General features: G+C 38.4%; 1 long non-coding RNA gene across 2 annotated transcripts in view; it reads right to left on the bottom strand.

Moving 5' to 3' along the window:
• LOC140639396 (uncharacterized) overlaps nucleotides 1–20,104 on the bottom strand; it is a 103,630-nt gene that overhangs the window by 2,952 nt on the left and 80,574 nt on the right. The window lies entirely within an intron of this gene.

Here is a 20,104-nt window from a genome sequence, read left to right on the forward strand (position 1 = left end):
CAACCCATTTTCTTGTATGATGCCTTCTCTGACTGAATAGGAGCGCCTCCTGTATATTTCTCAACTTCCAAGCAAAATACATGAGTGTGTTATTTAGGCTTTTTATTTTTTTTATTTTATTTTTTATTTTTTTTTATTTAGGCTTTCCTAATGCTTTGTTTGTGGCCTTAACAATGACTTTATTTGGAGCCTCTCTAAAAATATTGTGGGTATTGATATTTCCCATATTATTCTATGAACACCAGAGACTGTTTAATGTATCTTTTATAAGTAGCAGCAGAGTTCTCTTCTTAGGAGCAAACTTATTGTAGCTTTTGGCTGTTTACAATGAGAAGGTAGGAATGTTCTTTGCTGCAACTGTTTTTTTTTTTTTTAATAATTTCACTAATACTCGTGAACATCCCCTTATTTCACTCTGATCCTCTCACCTGAAGAGGGTAATCTTTTTGTGTATTTCCATGGCATGAGATTCCCTAATAAGGTAACAAGCTGCCTTGCAAGAGAACAATGGATGATATGCCCGAACACCACCCCTAACTCCACTGGGATTGGAGTTCGACGGGTCAGGATTGCAGTTTGAGTTCCAGGGACCAGAGCTGGGCAGGGGAAAGAAGAAGTTACCATCTGTGTGTCCAAGAGTGGAACAAGTCAATGGATGATTCTGATTCACTGTCCTTAGGGAGCATGGAGGATTAACACTAGCACACACAAGTGCTGCCATTAAATACAAGGAGCTGCTTTCAGGTTGGCCGATGGGAGGCAAAGTCAAGAGTTAGTTGCTGGGTGGAACCAGAATGATGCAAGATCAGGAGCAATAGAGGAAAGTTTTGGATGGTTGCAAGACAGAAGCTGGAGCACAGCAGCCTGCCTTTCATGGCATTGGCTGGACAGAAATCAGCATGTGAGAATGCTGAAATAGATGAAAAGTACAGCATCAGGGTAGGGCTGATGCTGGGAGTGCCTGCGTGGCAAGGGACATCTTAACAAGGGGCATATCTGCCCTCATATATCTAGTTGCACATAGGCACTGAGCTGTACATTCATGGAAGATTAATATATGTGTAAATAATTCAAATTTGGCCAAGGAAATGATGTAGCAGCAGGTAGAATTTGCCTACTTGCATTGACTTTCCCCTGGCTGGGCGATGAACATATTTCATAATTGGTAAATGCAGAGTGGCATTTGCCACCCCTCCCACACGTACGCCTTGGCTTGTTCTTGTCATAGGTTAAAAAGCCAAAGACCCCTTGTTTCACACTGTTTCAGTGTTTCATGTTCCTTTATGTAGGAAACCTCCCTTTCTTGTTTTTAGTATGGAGACTTCTTAGCTCACAGCCTGAGCAGGGAAGTAATATTTGGTTAATGTCAAATTTACTCTGAACTTCGCTGGCCTCAAAGTTCATGTCTTGGAAACTGTAGCTCTTCCCATGGTTTGGATATTTTACATCTACACATTACATTCAGAAAGCCAGAGTTTAGACTAATGGAAAAAAATAGCTAAATTGATGACTAATTTTACATCAGAAGCTTTTCAACCAGAGAAATAGTGTGCTACAGAGTAAGCAGAGCCACCCCACCCCTGGCCCCCTGCCTTCTGCTTGAAGTGAGATTTTCAAGTGTCTCTTTGAGAGAGGGTGGAGGAACTACAGAGTGGAGGCACAGCTGCACAGACCCACACAGCAGATGGTCCAACTGAAACACAGGCGGCCTGAAGTTACTCTCCACTGGGTACTACTGACCAAGCTATTGAGTCATGCAGCCACTTGTTATGCTGAAGAGGATTGTTTAGGAAGAAAAAGGGGGTGGTTTTCTTTGCTTAATATATCCCTATTGAAGGTCATGACCCATCTTTCTTATTGCCCACTTTTATTTATACACCATAAGGAATAATTTTCAGCTCACCTTCCCCACTCCACTCCTTTGCCAGAACATATAGAAATGTTCATGTTTAAAATGAAAAGCTCTTGTTTTCTTGGCTGAATATCAAGATTTTTCCAGATTGTCAACTCCTTAAGAGGGGAGAAGCATAAAATCCAGCTGTAGAAACCCAAAAGTGACCTAACATAATCCAGGTGTTTCTAGTTTTCTTAGGAAAGAAGGTGAATGTATATACAATGCCTGACTGACCGTACCTAGAGGATACTGCCCGGTAACAACTAGGTTGTTCTGACAGGGGGTTGTGAGCGAGTCCATAGGGTGTGACAATGATATCTGATTTATCAAGACCGGTTTTGTAGTGGTGTTCTGAAAGTTTGTGACCTTGTATATATATCTTCCTCCTTATGATGTAATGCTCATAAAAATGAATTTGAAAGCTGTAAAGTTGTAAAGACAACATGGTCATATAGAAAATGCAAGGAGTGGGAAAAAATGAGTTTTAGCTTCAGTTCTGCCACTTGTCAGCCATATGTCCACGGACAAGTCTTTAATTTCTCTGATCATCATTTTAAAATCCATAAACAAATAAAATAATATTTTCCTTTACTGCTCTACTATAAAATGAAAGTGTTGTGTTGGGACTGATTTATATGAATAACTTTGACAAAGCTATGAATTAATGTGCATTTAGTAGTCTGCAGGCTTATCTGTTTAGTCTGTAGAAACATTCTGACCCACCATTCACTGACCAGATATAGTCTACGATATTTTTCGATTATATTTTTTATTGGTTAAAATGGAATAAGTTGGGCAGAATGAACTAATTCTCCAGAACAAATACCAAGCCACCTGCCAAAATCTTCCTCAATGCCACCTACTTCACAAAGCACTCTGAAGGTGTGTTAACCTGGAAGGACTCCCTCTTAACAACTGTTCCTTCCCAGCATGGGCTATCTCTATGGCAGCTCTTCTGCAATACTGATAGTGGCTAATGATCAACCAGGAAAGTGTCTTCCTCCCAGGATAGGAAACTAGACTTAGTCAGCTTTATATGTATCCACCTTACCATCTGCCATGTGTGTAGGTACACAATGAATACTTTCTGACTTAAATTACTACATTTCTTCAGTAGAATTTGCATGAAATGGCAGCTGCTGAGAAGCCTCCATCTGATATTGGTGGAGGATAGTGTAGGTGAAAAAAATCAGAATAAGAGTCAGGGAACTGGATTGTAGTTCCAGCTTTGCCACTGCATTGTAGTATGTGGCTTTGGATGAGACACCAAACTCTCAACCTTTGTTCCCTTCTCTTTATAATGAGAGAATGGGATGAGTTGGCGTTTAAGCTCTTCACAACATGTCTACATTTCCTGTTCATGCTACCTTCATCTTTAAGCAAATCAGGAGAGGCTTTAAAATGAAATTATCCAATAGGGTGATTCGAAGGCAATAGGAATCTATTTTATTTTGAGTGGTAAGGATTATTTTATATAAATATGAGATTCAGTGTAAGGAGTTGATATCAAGTCTATCTGTGGACAGTTTATTTTTTAAAATTTTATTTATTCATTCATGAGAGACAGAGAGAGAGAGAGACAGGCAGAGACACAGGCAGAGGGAGAAGCAGGCTCCATGCAGGGAGCCTGACGTGGGACTCGATCCCCGGTCTCCAGGACCAGGTCCTGGGCTGAAGGCGGCGCTAAAACGCTGAGCCACCCAGGCTGCCCCTGTGGACAGTTTAATATTAAAAAACTATCATCAGAGGAGTAACCCAAGATTACTACATTTGGACTATTATACATATTGTGAAACACGTCGTACATATTAAAGATAAACATAGATTATAATTTTAATAAAGTCCATGAATGTTGGCAGTATTTATTATTTAAAAAATTTGATCACCCTTTTTTTCTCCATTTTTTCATATTAGAATAACTTGGAGTTACCCTGAAAGTTGAAGTATCCTTTACAATAGCATTCTGTGAGATGTATCTTTAGTAGTGGAGAAACATAGAACTCTTTTGCATGTTTTGGGTTAATTTCAATTCCAAACTGTAGAATATTTTCTTGTGGAGTCAAATCAAAGTTGGTGGGTTCTTAATTGTAGTCTTTGAGCAGCATGCTCTATACCATATTATTTTATTGCTAGGTCCTTTGTAATTTATTGAGACCACTGTAATATGATTTTATTGGATTATATATATTTATATATATGAATATATGAATATTTCACTTCTCTCTGTATCAGTTGTATTGAATCTACAGTATAAATTTGGCAATATAGTCAACTTTGTAGAACTTTTATCAAGTTTGACTTTCTTTCAATCTATCTTCTTGAGGACCAAGAAAGAAACTCAATAAATATCAAGCTTTTTTTTTTTCTTCTTCTTCTTCTTTTAAATGCAGTGGAATCTTCACTAGATGAAGTCAACCTTTAAATGAGTGAACTATTTCCATTGTTCAGTTGTCCAAGTAAATTTAAAGCAGAAGGTGTTTTTGACAGCTTTGTTAATGCAGCTTTTTTTTCTCTCTGGTAATTCAAGCATTATTGACATCTCGTGTTGAACTTTAATTATGTGCTTGAGACTTGAAAAGGAAGCTTGATGAGGCATGTACTGCAGCATAACCTCTCAATTATTCACACATTTATATGACTATACTCACCAAGGCCTCTCATTGTAAATATTATGAGCGCTTTTATAAGACATTGATATGAGCTAATAGATAGTGAATTACAACTCAAATGGTGAAACTACAAATAGTAATCAGAATATGGTCAGGGTCATCAATCATAATTAAAACCATCATTGTTCATTTCTAAAATCTCTGATGCTGTATCAAGTCACATTTGAGTCTTAACTGAGTCATTTCCAATACTTAAACTCAAAAAGTTGGGTGTGTTTGACAATGACTGTAGACCTTAAACATAACACTCACTGGCTTAGCTGAGGACAAGGAAGATGGCCATTTTTGTGTCTTGCTCTTTTAGATTCAAGTAACTTAGCAGATCTCTATCATTCAGCATGATCTAACAGCTGTATTAAATAAAGTGTCTAAATTTGGATTCAGTTAGTAAAATAATATCTAATAAGATGGGAGGGAAAACCTACAAAACATGTTATTAGTGATTCTTACCTCAATCTGTCCCTTTCTCCTTTCCTGCTTACATCAATTAATTAATTTAATCATTCGAGAAATACTAATTGAATCATTGTCTTGGGTCAAATATATACTAGGCACCAGGGGAACAATCCAGGTAGACTTTCTCACTGTCCTTCAAGTGCTTATATTCCAGAGCCATAAAGGAAGATTTGGAGTTTCTTGAATCAGTTTATCCTGGACACATCTCTAAGTCATTAAAAAAAAAAAAAAGGAATCAGTTGAGATATATTGTTAGAATAAGTCTGGGTAACCCACTTCCTTTTCCTTGCATGGTGGATTGAGAGTGCAATTATAAGTAGAAGATTGCTGGCCATTTTTTGTTTCTTTCCTTGAAACAGTTGGGGAGATGACTGAGAAGATGATAAATTATCAGTTCCTTAAAACATTTTGAAAGAAAAAGCTCCATACTCCTTTGCGGTAGTTTTTCCATTTCTTGAATGCTCTTGGGATGAGCAGCAACAGAAGTATCCATTTCCAGGTTAAATGAACAAGAAAGATGTGTGTTTAAGTTCCACTGTGATTAAAAATCATATACAGCTTATTACATCCAGTTAATGTAAGTGTAATTATGGGTAACAAATGATCATTAAGAACACAAGAAGGTTTAGACATTCTTTCCTAAGTCCCTCCTCTCTAAGGATTGTTGAAAACCCAGACCAAGGTAACTAATAAGAGACATTAATGCGGAGACTCGGGATGCCTGGGTGGCTTAGCAGTTGAGCGCCTGCCTTCAGCTCAGGGCATGATCCTGGTGTCTCAGGATTGAGTCCCACATCAGGCTTCCTGCATGGAGCCTGCTTCTCCCTCTATGTCTCTGCCTTTCTCTTTCTGTCTCTCATGAATAAGTAAATAAATAAAAATCTTTAAAAAAAATACAGAGACTGAAAATAACTACTGACCCTAACAGTAGCAGCATCTTCTTAATTTTATTTCTCCTCTTGGGTCCTCTTGGGTCCCTCTTGGGACCTTCTCTTGGGTCCACAACAGTGGCTGTTGTTCCTCTTCGAATGTCACCCTCACTCTTCTGCAGACTGTTCTGGCATGAGCCTTTTCATGTACCAGAGTCCTGAGAGAATTTGCTCCAAGTTTTTTCCAAGTACAGTTTTGTTCTTGTTATTGTACTTTGGTTTTAACAAATTTGATTTCCAAGAATACCTTGCTCCACCCACCATCATAGTCTGAAAAAATGTTTACCTCTCATCACTCAGTAGCAGGGAATGCCTTCCTTATTTCTATGTACTTGTATAGGTTGAGATTTTTTTTTTAACCAAAATATACAGAGGAGAATACTTATTTTCAAATTGTTCACAGATCAAAATGAAAACAGAGTTCCCCATTCACTGGAAGCAAAGCTGCCATAGCATTCATGATCTGTGTCTTCTCTTAAGTGCCCTCCCTGACAGCAACTGCTCAGTGCTATAGTGTTCTGCTATGTTCATGTCCTCAGTATGGTGAGCTCTGCTTGGGTATCCCTTTACAGTTTCTGCCCTGATGAATCAATGACTCCATGGGATGATTCGACAAGACCAGATTCAATTGTTGGGGCACATACGGTCCAAGAATGACCTCCAGCAGGGTGTCTGGGTAGAAAAGAGAAGACATCTTCTCTTTGCTCTCTTGTTGGAATTTAGAATTGAGGAAATTCAGAACCTGAGCATGTTAGGTTTAGGAAACTGATTTGGAAGCCCACCAGATTGACCTAGGCAGTAATTACAAATTATAAGGATGAGGACCAAAAGAATGGGGACAACACAGCAGAGATGCACTGAGAAGGTGTGGGTGAGGGTGCCTGCAGTCCCTGAAAGAAAGGGAGGAAGACAGATTGACACAGAAGTTTGTATACAGGCACCTAGCAAAAGCTACTTAACTCCTGATTGCTTTTTGTTTCCAATTTAAGGTCCCCCATGCTTTTATTTCGGGACACCTTGACTAAGCCAACTTTGCCTCTTATGACCAGATGAGTCTTGACAACATTAGTAAAATTTGTTGAGTTTTTGTTAAATATTATAACACTGTAACTAATGGTATTATAGCAACCAAGATAAGTTAACCAAAAGATACATAATGTAATTGTTGTCCTCCTGCTACCACTTGTCAACTGCGAATTTTTTTTTCTAAATGCCTTGACATTAGAGAGTAATTGGAAAACTCCTAGAAATTGTCTCTTGCCAATGTTCATTAAAAAATAAAATAGCATCAATATCAGAACTCAGAAGTCCATAGCATATAGTTCTTTATTACTTCATTTTAATGAATATTTTATGAAACTAGTAAGTTGTTATATAGGACATTAAAAAAGGCTACGACAAAGATTTGTGCTGAATATATGATCTGGAAATCACAATACGTTTGTGTTTCATTCTCATGGTGTGATAGTTGACATCAAATTACTCTTAGTAAGGAATGCCATGTTCTTTTTTTTTTTTTTTTTTGAGATTTTATTTATACATGAGAGACACACAGAGAGAGGCAGAGACATAGGCAGAGGCTCCCCAGGATCATGCCCTGAGCCGAAGGCAGACATGCAACCACTGAACCACCCAGGCGTTCCAGGAATACTATGTTCTGATGGCAGCTGAATGCAGAACTCAATGCTCTTTGGGGTAAAGTGAAAGAAGAGTATTTGGGAGCACTTACATATATAGATATCTTAAATATCTTACTGTTCATTTGTGTGAATATGGCTTGGCAATGGGGTATAATAAAGCTGTTATTTTGGCAGGTGGAGGATATCACTCACTGAGTAGGTCTTTCCAAACGAGTTGTATAGAATTTACAGCATCTGTGCTCACTTACATATTTCTCTTATGCAGTGTGTGTATCTTCTTTTATCAGCTTTCTGTGACTTTGTCATTGTTTTTGCCTTCTGTCAGCCCTCAGCTGTCATGGAAAGAGTAGATGACTTAGAGTGGAGTGGAACATAATGCCATCTGTAAGTGTAAGCAGGTAAATACAGACTTAACTCATTGGTCAAGTGAATAACAGGCATTCATGTGTGTTAATATCTATCTGTTTGATCATCTTTGGTTTATATTCCCTACCCAGCCTTTCTAACTACACACATGCACACACACAGACACACACACACACACAGGAAAAAAAAAAAACAAGAGAACATTAATTGACTTAGAAACTATGTTTTTGCTCAGACAATGAAAAGGAAAATTTTCCTCGGGTAGGATAATTCTAATGGTAATTTCTTTTCCTTTAGAATTTTTAACTACAGAAGGCACACTGAATTCAGTGCTGGAGGCAGCCATCATCCCATGAAGAGATATTATTTGTCTCATTAGCACTGTGGGAGTGCCATGAAAGGGTCCATGACCTAGAGCCCATCTTGCTTTAATAATGGCTTAACACTCATAAAAGATTTTAAATGGCTACATGAGACATATTTAAATATTAAACGCCATTCCTCTTTGTTGATTCACAAACCCCAATGAATAGGACTCCTTTGTCGCTTCCAAGATTGAAGAAATGTGCCTGGCTTCTCACGCCAAGGAGTGAACAAAACAAACCCAGGAACGGAAACACCTCACCTCTGCCCTGCTAACCCACTTGCTAACCTGAAAACCGTGCATCTCCAGGACTCACCAGCTGCCTTGAGTTCTCAGAAACAATTTTCATCTGTTTGATACCCATTTCTAATCCTTTCATAGGAGAATTAGGAAGATGGGCATATATATATGTATGGAGACTTTTTTCCCTAAATGCAACTTTTTGGCTTTCATCATAATGCAATCCATTTGCTATGGTTCCCTAGTGTTGCCTCAGATGAGATGGATCATACTTCTACTTGGTAAAACACTTTTTGTGATATCTAAATTTGAACAGAATGACGTTCATTGATTCTTCCGTGTATTTAAGTTTCAGTAAGGACTCACAAGCCTGGTAACAATGGGACTATTTTTCCAAAGCCTCGGGATGGAGTGTGACATTACATGAGAATCAGTGCTGTTTGTTTAAACAGAATGAGTCCTCCAAAATCAGCACCTGTCATCTAATTCCTAAGTGTGTGACGATCCTGTGAGGATGACAAGACCCAAAAAGGTTGTATTTGCCTTTCTTTCTTGCCTTCTGGTGTGGATGTCAGACCTATACTTTTAGAAATGCTTTTATTTACAGAAGAAAAAATTGAATCACAGACCCCTGTTCTGAGTAGAGCTGCCTGGAGAAAATGAGGTGGAAAGGTATTCTCAAGTACAGAGCAAGGCTATATGGGCCCAGAAACACTTGGGGTTTGGCAAGCTTTGTAGTATTCTTTAAATATTTGGGGTACAGTGGAACCAAACAGGTATTTTGCTCTAAATACCATTTCTCTTTCTTTTTTTCCCCAAACTGTATATGTTCTAGGGAAGGTTAATCTGTATATTTTGGAACCATTTGACCAGCATTCATCAAAATATTGCAAAGTAAATACTAGATCTGGGTTCAGGGCATCTCTTGAGCTCTCCAATAAGCAGTTTTTTCCTTGGAATGCAAAAGTAAAATTTTGCTTCTTAAATTATGTCCCAGCCAGTGTGCAGAGCTTTATATGCATCTTGTATAAAACAGTGATGGGGACAATGCTTTTCCAGGGGCAAGGCCTTCAAAAATGGAACTTGCACATCTACGGGCTTTTCCACTGGAGCCTCCCCGCTTGGCTCTGCTGGCATTAGATCTCTCCTGGTGCAGCCACTGCCCCAAGTTTTTCCCAGCTACTCCTATGCCTGGTGTTTCTGAACCCCAACATTCCATGTTTATTTAAAGTTATATTTTGTTCATCATGGAGTTTGATGCATTAATTTTATTCTTAAGACAGAAATATTATTTACCTTGATGGCTAAGTTTTTTGACGTCTTCTTACATTTTGTGCCTGAGGCATGTACCCTACTTGTTTCACCCTCATCCCCATCTCACCTCCTTCCTGGAGCTTCCTTGTCCCTTTCATTCTGTGGCTCACATCTAACTGCACATGGCATCTGGATAAGTCTTACAGGAAGGGTGGTGTGGAGACCTTGGGAAGAGGTTAGTTAATCTCAAAGTGGGTCTCTGGGCCCATAACCCAGTGGAGGCTCCCCAGGACATTGTGTGAGGTGGGAAACAGTGGTAGAGCTTTGGTACTAGCCCATTCTTGACGTTTGGGTACTGGATGGTCTGTATCCAGTGCCAGTCATGTGCCCCCTTCTCACATTGATTTGAGTTAGTGCTTAGGCCATGGGATTTGTAAATTTCCTCTTGTCGGGAATTATCTGCGAGTGCAGAGTAAGCATGGAATAAATACACTTGCTCCTAGGACATGATCTTCTCCCCTCAATATGATGATTTCATTTTAATCTAATACAGATTGAAAACAAGCAACATTTCATTCCCTCAATTATCATTCCAGTGATACCTACGGGTAGATCCAGAGCCAGAGAAAAGGGAAGAAATTTGAGTTCACAGAGAATGTTGTTGTCAAGATTGGCTTTTAATTCAAGATCTTTCTTTTTTTTTTTTTTAAGATTTTATTTATTTATTCATGAAAGACACAGAGAGAGAGAGGCAGAGACACAGGCAGAGGGTGAAGCAGGCTCCATGCAGGAAGCCGGATGTGGGACTCGATCCTGGGACTCCAGAATCACCCCCTGGGCCAAAGGCAGATGCTCTACCACTGAGCCACCCAGGCATCCCAGTTCAAGATCTTTCTATTCATGATGGCTTATTGGAAATGGTTATTGCCAATAATGAGTGAGCAGGACCAGACCCTGTGTCAAGTATCTTCTTAGGTTCATGTGTCATTTAAACAATACAACAGTCTGGAGGTGGGACTATTATTGTTTCCATTTTACATTAGAAAACTGAGCCTTAGAGAAGTTACCCAGATAGGTAATAGTAGGATCCAGAACTTCCTAACTCAAAGCTTCAGTTCTTATTCTTGTTCCACACACTTCCGCTCCACATAGGAGAAGAGCTGTTTCCCCTCTTTTATGGGCATGCTAATAGCAGTGTCTTTCATATTAAGACACTGAAAGAATAAAATGCTATAATTCTTTTATTACAATTTCTGTTTCAATGTTTTTTTCAGTCTATTTTTTTAATATTTTATTTATTTATTCATGAGAGACACAGAAAGAGAGAGGCAGAGACACAGGCAGAGGGAGAAGCAGGCTCCATGCAGGAAGCCCGAAGTGGGACTCAATCCCAGAATCTCGGGATCACACCCTAAGCCAAAGGCAGACGCTCAACTGCTGAGCCACCCAGGCGTTCCTTTTTTCAGACTATAATGAAAAAAATTTTCAGTATCTAAATCATAGCAAAGCCAAGTCTTTTTTTTTTTTTTTTTTTTTTTTTTTTGCCATGTTATAGCCCTCACGATACTTTTCTTCTAGAGTTCCAGAGCCTAGGTTCATGCAAGCAGGTGCCCTTGATCCAGTTTCTGCAAGCCTAGATGGAATCAGACAGATAGCATTTTACTGTAAGCATTTTGGGGATGAGCTGAGGGATAGGAAACTCTCAAGAATTCACATTCATCTGGCAGCCAAGTATGCCTGTCTGCTAACCTTAAAATCCTGGATCTAGACCTATTATGTATTCTTTACTGGCTCCTGCTCTAAGCACACTACAGATTCTGTGAGGAATTCCCAGCAGATTGCTCTGGTCATTCTCTTCTGGGAAGGCTTTGCACCTGGCCTCCAAAACACCATTGAGAGCATCCCCTTGACTATTTCTTCAACCAAATCCCCAGTCTATAGACTTGGCTTATTTCTTGGGCATCTGATTTAAAGAATGTGGTGCCTTGGGTCCTTCCTTCATGTGGGACACTGTCCCCTCACTCCCACCCCTAAACTTGTGAAGTTCAAATGAGGAGGTTTTAAAGGAGGAGCTCTTTAGCTTAACAAGGCAATTTAAGGGTCTGGGATTGAGAGCACAACAGCCTGTGTCCAGGACTGGTTATGTAAGAGAGTCTCCAAGAGAGGACAGACATGGTTTTTTACAAATAAATAAGGCAAAAAAAGCCTACACTCACGAGTGCCACAGCTGGGAAGCAACTATGAGCAATGAATTTCTCATGCTAACAAATCCAAGCTCTTTGGAAAACAGATGTTGAGCCCTGGGACTGGCACTGGATCTCCGCTGGCAATAACTGCAAGGTTCAGAGATGGAAGGGTATCTAGAGACCATTTGTTCATAAACACAGCTGAGGGCCAGTAACCTGCTTTAATGCCCTGTCTGGGCTGCACTGGTGGACTCCTTCCATCCAGCATTTCCACAAGAAGACAGGCATGCAAGGCTTCTGCAGCCCACACTCTAGAGAAATAATTAAACAGTTTTTCTTAACCTCTTGAACTTTTCATTTATTATTGCCATCCATTATGTCTACCTTCTCAAATCGCAGAATCCCGAAACTGAGCTCTGGGGTCAAGGGTTTATTGTTTAATGGAGATAGAACATTTTGTAAATTGCACGAAGTCACAATGTTTATAATAGAAGCTTCTGGTGTACTGAATCTTTTCCATTTAACAAACAGTGAGCTTTGACATGTGTTCTTCTTACATAGCAAGAAATTTGGGGTAAGTGCAGTACTGGCATGAACACGTTACCAAATCTTTCCTGTAAACCAAGTGACATCCACAGTCAAATAAAAACATTCTTTCCACCAAATACCAGGAAATGCTAAAAGTATCACTATTCTTCTAAGGTCATGCTAAAATGAAGTTTTGGCTTTTAGAACACAAAGTAAGGATGAAGAAGGCCAACATTTTTGTCCAATACACATTTGCTGCTACAAGTCCTCAGGGACAACCTTCTGGTTCAAATATGAACATGTGTATGGAGGATTTTTCCTGGGACTTAACCTTCAAATGAAAAGTGTAAATATTTTAAGAAAATGTATGAATGTTAAAAAATATTCCTGTTTTCTTTGTTTTTACTAGAATTTGTACTTTCAAGTCAGAAACGGATTTACTTAAAACAAAGCAAACATCCTCAAAAATGTACCCAGCCAAAATAACCAATGTATAAATTCCAAAGATTAACAAAATATGAATATTCTTCAGTAAAGAATTCAAGAATTGGAAGTTCTTGAGAAGAGACAGAAAAGAATGTCTTCAACCTATAGTTTTAACCCTTTGTGTTGGAGCTCTAATCCTTTCCTTCCTCTTTTGAAGGAAAAAAATGTGCATGTATTTCTTTTGGGAATTTTTAAAGTTAATGCTACATAAAACATTTTGGACCATCAGTGTAGCTGATAAAAACCTATGTAGGGCAACCCGGGTGGCTCAGCGGTTTAGCGCTGCCTTCAGCCCAAGGCGTGATCCTGGAGACCCGGGATGGAGTCCTGTGTCAGGCTCCCTGGATGGTGCCTGCTTCTCCCTCTGCCTGTGTCTCTGCCTCTCTCTCTCTCTCTTTGTGTGTGTGTGTGTCTCTCGTGAATAAATAAATAAATAGATAGATAGATAGATAGATAGATAGATAAACAAACCTACGTAAAAAATCACCTTCCAAGAGTAACTAGCACAACAATGTTCTTAACGCTGAATAATTGGTTCTAGGTGCAGGATGTATTTAGGGCTCATTTTCATGAGGTCAAAACATATAAAATCCTTAAAATTTATATTTATAATGGTTCAGGCTGATTTCCCTGCAAAGCTACCCCCTCCCAAGCTGCTCACGGAAAGACAATGCTCACTCAATTTTTTCTCGCTAAGTTTCTAAAATAATATTATAGTACTTAATATTTGTTTCAATAGACTTATTTGTTTATGCCACTGGACTCAGAGGCCTTTGCCGAGACTGTATTGCCATTCCTGCTTGGCCAGCAGGTGTCACTGTGGGTTTGGGTGGTAACCCAATTGACCATAGAAAAGAGTGACTCATGGGGGGTGGGAGGTGGATAATGACAGAAAGGGAAATATAAAAGCAGGTTCTTAGAGGAAGAAGTTAGTAAAATTCCCTTATGTTTCCATAGCCCTTTTTTTAGAAGCTTGGAATTCTTTGTACTACCATCTTAGCTCCTGTAGACTCTGAAATGAATTCACTTGTGTGACATCTAATGATGCTCAATTAGTCACTGAAGATTAACTTCATTGGATAAAGTAGCAATAAAGATGAGCAAAATTGAGAAGTGGATTCTTGTAGTCCTTGTCTAATCTCATGTCTTACCTGTGTGTTTCATGGCTGTACATCTTTTTGAGCCATAGGCCCCTTTTCGTAACCTCAGAAATGTTACAAAGTCTTCCAGCTCTTTGATAGGTCATAGACACATAGCTTAAAATAAGATCTGGGCTATCACTAACCCCAGTGGTAAAATAAATTCAGTTTCATTAGTTGAAGGGGCATCTTGTCTGGAAAGTTGGTTCTTACAGTTCCTCCAAATCTGGATTGCTCATTTTCAAAAAAGCTAGCCTACCCAAGTCATATATCTTTCTGAATACATGGAATTTCTTAATAAATAAAATTTCAATTGGTAAAATTAACACATATTTCTTGAACAACTGTCAACTTTTCAAGAATGGATGACCATAAAACCTCCCTGCACAGAGAGGAATTCACAGCTGGCCTCATTTGAATAACAGGCTGTAAATTGATTTCTTTTTTGGCTTGGTACTTGGAAAGGACATCCATGTGCTGGTGCAGAAAGAAGACAGTTTGTTAAGAAAAGATACATGGTTTGACTTCTCCAAATAAGACTTAACGCATGTGTGAAACATCCCAATTTTAGTTGAGGTCTGAGGAAAACAATGCAGAAAAGGGTTTTGAAGGAAAATAGAATTCTTTTCTACATTCGGAAGAGCTTCTTGATTATGTTAACTCTAATATCTACTCTGAACTCTACCCATCTCAGATGATACGCCATTATCTCATGATGGAGTTGTAGTACCTCATTGGTTGAGGTTCTAAAACCCCGGGGTGGGGTGGGGGGCGTTGAAAACAAAAGCAATGTGCACTCTGTTATGAAGGTCCTGTGGTTTCTATCTGGTTTTGATTTCCTCACCTTTATGTGCAAGTCAAGTTCTTAATCATATAATACAGTCTTCTAGTGTTGGTTCTAATTAATAATTAAAATAATAAAGCTCAGGAAAAAAATTGATTAAATATGCCAGTTCAGAAATACTCGGAAAACTTAACTACAAAGTATGAATAATTGGTTTCCATCTAGCTTAGTCATCCATTCACAAAGATAAGTCACTCTGAAGTAAGATGATTTGTGTTCAGGAAAGAAAAATACAAAGGATAGCTTATAAGTAACTCCAAGTAAAATTTCCTCAGAATATCCATGCATATATATATGTCCCTTTCCTGACTCTGAGAAGGCTGTTTCCTTTGTACAGAACAATGTGTCATTAACGTAACATCATTTTCTCTGGTGCTCAGAGATTAAGAATCACTTTTGCTTAAGGATTTCTGGCAGGATACATAGGAATCATAGCAACAGCCACTATAAGCACAAGCAGCTGATGGGTGTGGGGTGGGGAGAAGAGAGAGAAAAAAGAGGGATGTTAAGGTATAAAAATATTTATCCAGGGTAACAGAGCATCAACAGAATTTTCTTTTCAATGGCATGTATACATCTATGAAGAATGGAGTCCTTGACATTGGTTTATCCTTTGGAAAAATGCCCACTATTTCCATGACAACTTTTGAGACTGTTAGAAATAATGATGATCCTTATTTCCTCTGAACCACCATGCCCATTGTGTATTGTAACTGCTATTGAACCCTTAATCCCATATGGCTGGGTATTTTGTGTATGTGTAAGCATGTGTGTACACATACTTGTGTGCTTTCCCCAACAGGAGTCTAGTTTCTAGGACAGGAATTGCATGTTATGTATCTCATGTCCCTTAAAACTTGTGCCTTGATACAAAGCACGTGGTAGGACTTAAAATGAATCTTTGTGGAGCGAATGAAAATTATAAAGGATACTTTTGTTTGGCAAGCATTAGTATTGCTAGATTACTTTTATGTAGTCCATATAAATAATTCACTTCTTGTGGCTCCATATCCTGATTTGAAAATTATGCATTTACTGTGTTTTCATAGATATTAATGGGAGCTATTAAAATGAGAAGTTGTTTCTAGGTTGGTGGTCTTAGGCCTGGTATTGAATGAAAAAGATGAGGTAGATTTTAATTGTGGAGGGACGCCTGGGTGGCTCAGTGGTTGAGTGTCTGCCTTCACTCAGGGCGTGATCCCGGAGTCTGGGATCGAGTCCGGCATCGGGCTCCTTGCATGGAGCCTGCTTCTCCTTCTGCCTGTGTTTCTGCCTCTCTCTCTGTGTCTCTCACGAGTAAATAAATAAAATCTTTAAAACAATTTTTTTATTGCAGAAAAAATAAAACTCCACTCATTGCTTTGCTAAAGTTTGACAGTGTGCACGATTTTTCCTGTTTATTTCAGAAAGAACAACAGTAAGACATCAATTTTCTTTAACTTCAGCATGTAATGTAAAAAGGAAAGAGAATGGAAAAAAGCGGGTAGAAGTAACCAATCTGACATTGTGATATTTCTTGTCCTTAATGTCAAATATTTTGTTTAAAAAGCATAGTTTAAAAGTAAAACTATAAATATAATAACCTAATTGAAAATCTAAAGAAAAATGATTATATTTATGCTTTGGTACATGAGGTTTAGCTATTATGAACCAGATGGTATTATGTTTCTGTTGGAAAAATATTTTTAGAAGTTATTTAAAGAATTATAAAATGAAACAAATCAAATCATTACTTATACTTTTTTTGGGTGGAGAGGACAGTGTGAGGAAAAAGTGCAGAAAAGACTAATGTTTGTATCTAATGATTTCATTATCATGTTTCTACTTTCTTTGTCATCCAGGGTAAACTCTAAGGATATGTCATGAATTCCTGAGCCACAATAAATCTGTGAATGTCAGACTCTGTGTGTGGGTAAAATGGATAATTTTCTGACCTTTAGTAAGCTTTCACTAAAGCAAAGGAAGTCCCTCCACATAATGTTTCCCCACTACAAAATACTGGCAAGAAGCCAAAGTATGCCCTTTGGCAAATCTCCAGTCTGGATGGCTTTCCTGGAGCTAGAAGACATTCATGAATCTACCCAGCCCTGCACTTTTTTTTTTTTTTCTTTTTTCAGAAAGGCCTTGGAAAGACCTTTCCAATGTGTAACCTGCTGAGGGAGATGTGAGAACACATTAATCATGGATTTCTTCAAAAGAAACTTGGGGCTGTACTGCTCTAATGCAACAGGTCCACCTTCCTGCCCAGTGTGAGCCGCAAGGCTATCGCAAAAATACTGCAGATAATCTAGAATGGATCCAGCTGAAAACTAAGGGTATGATAAAAATGAATTAGAACTTATTGACTCTTGGAGCTGAGGTTCAGCCACGGTTGGCTTTACTTCTGAAGGACAAAACTGATAGTAAGTAAAATATTTTAGTAAAGATATTGTTTATTCTTGTTATTCCTAAGTTTTATTCCAAATCTCAAATCATTCCCATCAAACAACAAACAACAAAATGGGTTGTTTATAATTCAACCCATTTTCATTTTTAGTCATCACAAGTTAGAATACTACAGTTTTTTTCTCTTAAGACTCAGGTGTCTGGTATTTAAAACTTGCTTGGACATTTCCAGAGCCTGACTAAGGTGAACCTATATTCCAGTGTTATCTCTTGCCATTCCACAAATTTACACCATCATCCAGCTAATTCACATGACTTTCTCTTCCTCTGTCCATGACTTTATTTCAGCTTGGAACATCTCACAAGCTTCATTTAAGCCCAACTCATCTTCTATAGCCCAGGTAAAGTGTACTGCCTCCCCAAAGCATTCCACCCCACCCCTTATCTAATAGAGACTCAAGCCTCCCAATTCTTGGGGTATTTGAGGTGATTCTACATTAGTGACACAACCTGAATTGCATCAGAATTATTTGTTTGTGTGACCTACAACTAGAAGGCAAATTTCTTGACACTAAGTGTGATTTTTCATTTGCATACCTATAATGTTTAGTATAAACTACCTCTTCAACATTTGTTGAAAGATTAAAATGTGAAAAATGTGAAACTATCTTAAATATTGGCAATGAAATGTTCAAATTCCTTCTTTAAACATAAATGGTTCTGTAGAGAATATGAATTATAGACTTGTTTCATTTCCTTTAATCATGAATTACTCACTTTTTAATTCATGCTTTCGATAAGGCTTTGATTGGCTTTTAAGGACAATACATACTTACGGACCAAGAGGGCTTGACAATAAATGGAAAAGATTGTAGTTAAAATTTAGGTGATAAAACATACTTTAAACAATGTGAATATTGCTGATATATATTAGCACCAAGGTAACAGGTATCTTGAGCTACCATGCTCTGAATATTAAGGCCTTACTCTTTCACCTCAATTCAAAACAAGTCTTAAGGGTCATCCTATCTTCAGAACACCCTGCAGGCTTCTTACAGCTTCCATTAGGACTGCACTGTAGCTCAAATTCTCCCTCTACCTAGTCCTGCTTCCTTTCTGTCTCTTCTCTTCTTCTCTATTGATGTTGTCCTCCAGAACCCAATAAGCTCCATCCTATCTCTGTCTCAGAGTCCACATCCTCAGGCCACCCAGCTTGTCTCTCTGCCCCACCCCACCACTACTCCGATTTTACTGTCACTCCAAATATAAATAGATTTCCTGCCAGATTCAGTCCTGTTAAGCCCCCTACCAGCTAGGCAAGATGTAACCCTCTCCCAAACTACAGATGATGGGGATGGCCAGGTGTTCTAGGTTAGGAAGGAAAGGAATGAACAACTGAACAGGAATCAAGAATTCAGACTAAAAACAGGTAGAGAAAGTACCAAGTGATATCAATTATAAAGGGGCCATGTTGGAGAAGCCATGAATAGACATTTTTCCAAAGGAGATTTACAGATGGCTAACAGACACATGGATCAACATTATTCATCATCAGGGAAATACAAATCAAAACTAAAATGAGATATCACCTCACACCTGTCAGAATGGCTAAAATTAATAACTCAGGAAACAACAGATGTTGGCAAAGATTTGGAGTAAGGGAAACCCCCTTACACTGTTGGTGGAAATGCAACCTGGTGCAGCCACTCTGGAAAACAGTATGGAGGTTCCTCAAAAAGTTAAAAATAGTACTACCCTATGATCCAGCAATTGCATTACTAGGTATTTATCCAAAAGATAAAATAATACTGATTCGAAGGGGCACGTGTGCCTTGATTTTTATAGCAGCATTATCAAAAATAGACAGATTATGGAAAGAGTCCAAATGTCCCCCGACTGATGAATGGATAAAGAAGTTGTGGTATTTACATACAATGGGATATTGCCCAACCATAAAAAAGAATCAAGTCTTGTCATTTGCAACAATGTGGATGGAGCTAGAATGTATTATGCTAAATGAAGTAAGTCAGTCAGATAAAGACAATACTATCTGATTTCACTCATATGTGGCATTTAAGAAACAAAACAGGTGAACATAGGGGAAAAAAAAGGGAGAGAGGCAAGCCATAAATCAGACTCCTTCAATAATAGAGAAGAAACTGAATGTTCCTGGAGAAGAAGTGGTTTGGGGATGTGCTAAATGGGTGATGGGTATTAAGGAGTTCACTTGTGATGAGCACTAGGTGTTATATGTAAGTGATGAATTACTAAATTCTACTCTGGAAACTAATATTATACTATATGTTAACTAGAATTTAAATAAAAACTTGAATAAATAAATAAATGAGCAATTTTGGGATCAAGTAGGTAAAGAAGTTAGGAGAAGTAGGTAGTGAGCTAGGCTGTCACTGACAACCTATGAAGGATAATATGGCCCCAGGATTGGTTAGCCATGTGGATTTAAAGGTGTAAGGGATCTAAGTGATTCTAAGGTGGTTGTATCTCTTTGCCATGATGAAACAAAGTTTATAATATTACCCAGAGTTAATTCATGATAGAGGAAATGAGGGCAGGAAGAGTGAGGATCTGTGGAAGGAAGAGGTAAAACTAGAAACCTCATGATTTGATTAGAAACCAGCAACAGGGTTTACCTCAGAACATAGAACTTTTTATGATAAACATTACCTGTATATGACATTTAGGTATTAGGCTGAACCATGTGCA

Source organism: Canis lupus, chromosome 9, assembly GCF_048164855.1.
Source record: "Canis lupus baileyi chromosome 9, mCanLup2.hap1, whole genome shotgun sequence".
Taxonomy (NCBI): domain Eukaryota; kingdom Metazoa; phylum Chordata; class Mammalia; order Carnivora; family Canidae; genus Canis; species Canis lupus.